The sequence below is a fragment of the Mirounga angustirostris genome, unplaced genomic scaffold, assembly GCF_029215605.1.
Source record: "Mirounga angustirostris isolate CCGP_5_RB_7025 unplaced genomic scaffold, mMirAng1.0.hap1 SCAF_14, whole genome shotgun sequence".
In the NCBI taxonomy this organism is placed as follows: domain Eukaryota; kingdom Metazoa; phylum Chordata; class Mammalia; order Carnivora; family Phocidae; genus Mirounga; species Mirounga angustirostris.
The window spans coordinates 90,719,378-90,725,377 of NW_026991722.1; the positions used below are offsets into that span (position 1 = coordinate 90,719,378).

Consider the following 6,000-nt stretch of genomic DNA (forward strand, 5'->3'; position numbering starts at 1 on the left):
TCAGATAGCACATCAGTTTCCCCAAAATTTAACCTGAAATCTAAAGTAAAGAAACTATGTCCTTGTCAGTACGTGCTTCTTTTTCTGCTGCAGTTCTTTAGGATAGAAGCAATAATTAAATAAAACTGTCTACATTGCCACTTTTGTGGAAAACAGAACTGCGTGTATGACCTTCCTATGATAATATTTACTTTCATGGATATTTAGTAGTTATGTCTTATATTGATATCCTGCAAACATGATCAGATTTAGGCACCTTCATTTTTTTACTTGAAACTGACTTAAAAACACCCTCACAGCATGGTGCTAATTTGGCTAATGTGATGACTCTGATTCTCCAGTAGGCGAGTCAGGTCTGTACGCAGAAAAAGTATGGGGCCATGATAATCACCACCACGAAGGACAGAGAGATAGATGTTCAGCTACTAAGACAAAGAAGAGCAATGTTTCAGTAGACGAATTTCTTTCAGCCCACTGAACAATGGTCATCTCTTAGACTAGAAACTCCCACTACAAAAGCTGAAAGCCTCAAGCCCTGCTTTCCAAACAGGAACAAGAAGTTAGAACAAGAAGTATAAAAACTGACTAAAAGTACATCGTTGTGTTCTGTACACTGCTGTATTATGTGTTCCAGAATGAATGCTAAACCCCCCACCTAGAAGAATGTTTGCAGACTATTGAATCAGGCTTTTTTTCCCCCCTTTGGCTGGGGGAGGTATGAATCAGGGAGAATTGTCTATCCATTGGAACCAGACACACGGCACTCAGGTGGTTTCTCTTGCATGTGGGTCTTCCCCCTTGGCAGCCCTGCCCCAGAACACAGAGCTTGGCTCCCTTGTATGCCGCCTTAGCCCGAGCTCCTGGAAAAAAAGCCCAGCAAATGCACCATTACACCAATTTGTCTTTTATTACTGGATCATTTCTATCTTCATATAAATCCTGTACTTTCTCCAATCTTACATAAACACTGTCCACCATGTATCCTTCTCTAGCTTCCACCTCACTTTTCTTCTCTCCTTCATAACAAACTCTTTAAAAGAGCTAGGTTCACTCTCAACCATAAAAATCCTAGAAGAGAACACAGGCGGTAATTTCTCTGACATCAGCTGTAGCAACTTTGTTCTAGATAGGTCAAAAGCAAAAATAAACTACTGGGACTACAACAAAATAAAAAGCTTCTGCACAATGAAGGAAACAGTCAACAAAACTAAAAGGAAACCTATGGAATGGGAGAAGATATTTGCAAATGATATATCCAATAAAGGGTTAGTATCCAAAATATATAAAGAACTTATAAAACTCAACACCCAAATAACAAATAATCCAAATAAAAAATGGGCAGAAGACATGAGCAGACATTTCTCTAAAGAAGACATCCAGATGGCCAACATTCGTATAAAAAGGTGCTCATCATTTGTCATCAGGAAATGCAAATCAAAACTACAATGCAACATCACCTCATACCCATCAGAATGGCTAAAATCAACACAAGAAACAACAGGTGTTGACAAGGTTGTAAAAAGAAAAAGGAACCCTCTTGCACTGTTGGTGGGAATGCAAACTGGTGCAGCCACTGTGGAAAACAGTATGGAGGTTCCTCAAAAAGTTAAAAATAGAACTTATGATCCAGTAATCACACTACTGGATATTTACCCAAAAAATAAAAAACACTAATTCAAAGGAATATATGTACCCGTGTTTATAGCAGGATTATTTACAATGGCCAAGATATGGAAGCAGCCCAAGTATCCATCTGATGAATGGTTAAAGATGTGGTATGTGTGTATATATATGTATGTATATATACACACAACACACACATATACATACACACATATATATAATGGAATATTATTTAGCCATAAAAAAAGAATGAAATCTTGCCATTTGCAATGACATGGATGGAGCTACAGAGTATAATGCTAAGCGAAATAGGTCAGAAAAAGACAACAAATTATTTCACCCAAATGTGGAATTTAAGAAACAAAAGAGCAGAGGGCAAAAAAAGAAAAAAAGAGAGACAAACCAAGAAACAGAATCTTTATAACTACAAAGAACAAATGGATAGTCACCAGAGGGGAGGAGGGTAGAGGGATGAGTTAAATAGGTGATGGGGATTAAGGAGTGCACTTGTGATGAGCATCATGTGTTGTATGAAACTGTTGAATCATTATATTGTACATTTGAAACTAATATAACACTGTATGTTAACTGGAATTAAAATAAAAACTTAAAAAAGGGCGCCTGGGTGGCTCAGTCAGTTAACCATCTGCCTTTGGCTCAGGTCACGATCCTAGAGTCCTGGGATAGAGTCCCATGTCTGCTCCCTGCACAGTGGGGGTCTGCTTCTCTGCCCCTCCCCTGGCTCGCACACGTTCTCTCTCTCTCTCTCAAATAAATAAAATCTTTAAAAAAAATAAAAACTTAACAACAACAAAAAAAGAGCTAGGTTCATTGTCACTACTTCCTCACTTCCCACCCTCTCTTAATCCTGTTGAACCAGGCTTTTGTTCCTATCCTGTCACCTCTTGTCAAGGTCACCAACAACCTCCGTGTTGCCAACACCAATGCATGTTTCTTGGGTCTCATATTATTTGACCTCTCACAGCAGCATCTGCCATAACTGATCCCTTTTTCTTTTTTTATTGAGGTATGACTGACATATAACATTGTTAGTCTCAAGCGTACAACATAAGTCAATATTTATATATATTGCAAAATGAGCACCACAGTAAGTCTAGTTAACATATGTCGCCATACAGCTACAAAACTTTTTTTCTTGTGATGAGAACTTTTAAGATGGACTCTCTTAGCAACTTTCAAGTATGCCATACAGTATTATTAACTATACATCCCTATGACTTATTTACTTTATAACTAGAAGTTTGTACCTCTTGATCTCGTCATCTTTTCTCCTTCCTGAACCACATCTCTCACATGGCTTCTGGGACCCTGATTTTCCTCCTACCTCTCTGGTCTCTCCCTAACTTCAAACTGTTGCCATGCCCAATGTTCAAATCTCCTCTCTGTCTACACTCCTTCCTAGAGTTGCTCATCCAGTCCCCTGCCTTTATTTTTTTTTTTAATTAATAATGTACAGTATAATAGTTTCAGGTGTACAGTATAGTGATTCAACCATTCCATACATCACTCGGTGTGCATCACAACAAAGGCATGGCTTAATCCCCATCACCTATTTTACCCATCCCCCTAGTCACGTCTTTAAATAGCCAGATACTGATGATTCCCTCACTCCTAACCCTTCCTAACTCCCCCCTTCAACCTGCTCCTCCCCCGAGAGGTGTCCATCTGTGGTGAGACTAGTCAGGTGTTTATCAAATCTACTTCTTCTCCCTGGACACCCAAAACATAGTGTTTCCCAGCTTCCTCTGCAGTAGGGTGTGACCACAGAACTTTGTTCTAACCAATGTGAAGACCATTCAGGTTTCCCAGGCATCCACCTCCAGGCTTTCCCCTTCAGCCTGCTTGCTGCAGACAAAAATGCAGAACTTGGGAAGTCATGTGCTAAAGACAGCAGGAGCATCTTTGAATTACTGTTGCCCCACTGATCAGGAGCACTCATTGGGACTTTACAAGATCAAGACATAAACTTACTGTGTTAAGTCAGAGATCCTGGGGTTTATCTGTTACCACAGCAACATTACTATAATACACCATCTCAGCAAAAGGTATCACCCTTCACAAAGCTACACAAATCAAAACCCTAAGATTCATTCTTACAGAAGTCCTTTCTTTCTCACTATCCATATTCAGTCCACTGCCAAGACAGGAAAACTTCCTTTAAAATATATTTTTATCTGCGTAGGGGTATCTGGCTGGTTCAGCTGGAAGAGCATGCAACTTGTTTTCGGGGTCGTGAGTTGAAGACCCATGCTGAGTGTAGAGAATACCAAAAAAATAAACTTAAAATGTGTATGTGTGTGTGTGTGTATCTTTATTTCTCACTGCCACCACCACTCACACCCAAGCCCAAGACAACTGATTCTCTTACCAGATGACTATGAAGGCCTGTTCTCCAGTCTCCAGTTTTCATTCTTGGCCCTCTATATCCTATTCACCGCAAAACAACCAGAGTGATCTTTTCAAGATTTTATTTTATTTATTTGAGAGAGAGAGAGAGCATGAGAGGGGGGAGAGTCAGAGGAAGAAGCAGACTCCCCGCTGAGCAGGAAGCCTGATGCAGGACTTGATCCTGGGACTCCAGGATCATGACCTGAGCCGAAGGCAGTTGTTCAGACAACTGAGCCACCCAGGCGCCCCCCAGAGTGATCTTTTCAAAACAGAAAATAAAACTAGACCCCATGTACTTGGTCCTTGCTGGATTCTCAGATATCCTGCTGTTTTCCATCTCCTCCTTACTCATTCCTGTTGCCACTCCTAGTACCCACAACTTTGCCTCTTCCCACACCCTTGCATTTGCTGTTTGTTCTACTGGGCACACCCTTCTATGTGACTCACTCCCTCATTAGTCAGTTCTCTGTGAAAAGGTTTCCTCCTGAGTTTGGCCTTCCTGACTACCATTGCCCCTATCAAGCACTAACCCTTTGATTACTTGCCTTTATTTTTTTTTATAGCACTTCTGGCTACCTGGAATGAACAGATTACATATATATATATATATATATATATACGTGTGTGTGTGTGTGTGTATATAAGTGTATGTGTGTGTATACACACACATATATATATACCTCTATTTGTTTACTGTCCATATCCCTTTTTTTTTTAAGATTTTATTTATTTATTTGACAGGGAGAGAGAGAGAGAGAGAGAGCACAAGCAGGGGGAGCAGCAGGCAGAGGGAGAGGGAGAAGCAGGCTCCTCACTGAGCAAGGAGCCTGATGCGGGGCTCGATCCTAGGACCCTGGGATGAGACCTGACCTGAAGGCAGACGCTTAACCATCTGAGCCAGCCAGGTGCCCCAACTGCCCATATCCCTTGATGAACATAGGGGTCTGTCTGCCTTCACAATGAACTATGAACTCCAATCTCAATGGTGAAATTAAGCCCAGAGGGATGAATGGATAAATTCAATCAGATGTCTCTTCTAGCTGGTGACTCATGCGAGCATCCTGCAAACAGGTCTGATTGTATGGCTCACTGCCACTCACCAAAAGTGTGACTTTAGAAACGTAATTAATTCTAAGCCTCAATTTGTCCACCTGTAAAAACAGGATCTACCTCATTAAGATTACCTGAGACAATCTTGAAAAACCAGCACCTAGTTACATATTACCATTATTTAAAGTAACAGAGTTCAGGGGCTCCTGGGTGGTTCAGTTGGTTAAGCATCTGCCTTCAGCTCAGGTCATGGTCCTGGGGTCCTGGGGTCCTGGGATCGAGCCCCGAGTCGGGCTCCCTGCTCAGAGGGGAACCTGCTTCCCCTTCTCCTCCCTGCTCATGCTCTCTCTTGCTCTCTCTCTCTCAAATGGATGGGTAAAATCTTTAAAAATAAATAAATATGTAAAGTAACAGAGTTTATATTCAGGTGGCACAAACTGGGATGGCTCTATCAATTGTCTATGACCAGGGGCACCTGGCTGGCTCAGTCAGTGGAACATGTGACTTGTGACCTCAGGGTTGTGAGTTCATACCCCACATTGGGAGTAAAGATTACTTAAAAAAAAAAAAATTGTCTATGACCAATGTCCATGCTGATTAGTCTGTGCCCATATTGTCATGGTTATAAAATCCTTTACCATCATCTCTGGTGGTGATGCTTTAACTGTAGTCCTTCTATCTCTCCTTTCTGAAGTTATGAAAGCTCTCCTAAAAACAAACTGGCAGACCTTCTGAAGGCCTTATTCCACATTCTATCTTGTATTAGTGTTGAGTGTTGTCTCTCTCTTCTACTAAACTGCAAAGTTCTTTTAACACAAAGCCTATTCCAAATACTGTATCTTATAATTCCTCTCTTCCCTCCCTTCCCTCATGGTTCCTGGCACTGTGGTTTGCAGTGGTAGGAATATCATAAATATT

General features: G+C 41.0%; 1 protein-coding gene across 2 annotated transcripts in view; it reads right to left on the reverse strand.

The window, feature by feature from the left end:
* The window catches only part of PISD (phosphatidylserine decarboxylase), a 51,274-nt gene that overhangs the window by 43,089 nt on the left and 2,185 nt on the right, over window positions 1–6,000 (reverse strand). Inside the window, exon 2 of one of the 2 annotated variants that reach the window (XM_054510440.2) lies at window positions 4,013–4,071. The exons of the other annotated variant lie outside the window; for it this stretch is intronic. The gene's annotated coding sequence lies outside the window, so the exon portion shown is untranslated. The remainder of the gene's footprint in view (window positions 1–4,012; window positions 4,072–6,000) is intronic. 2 annotated transcript variants of the gene reach the window in all.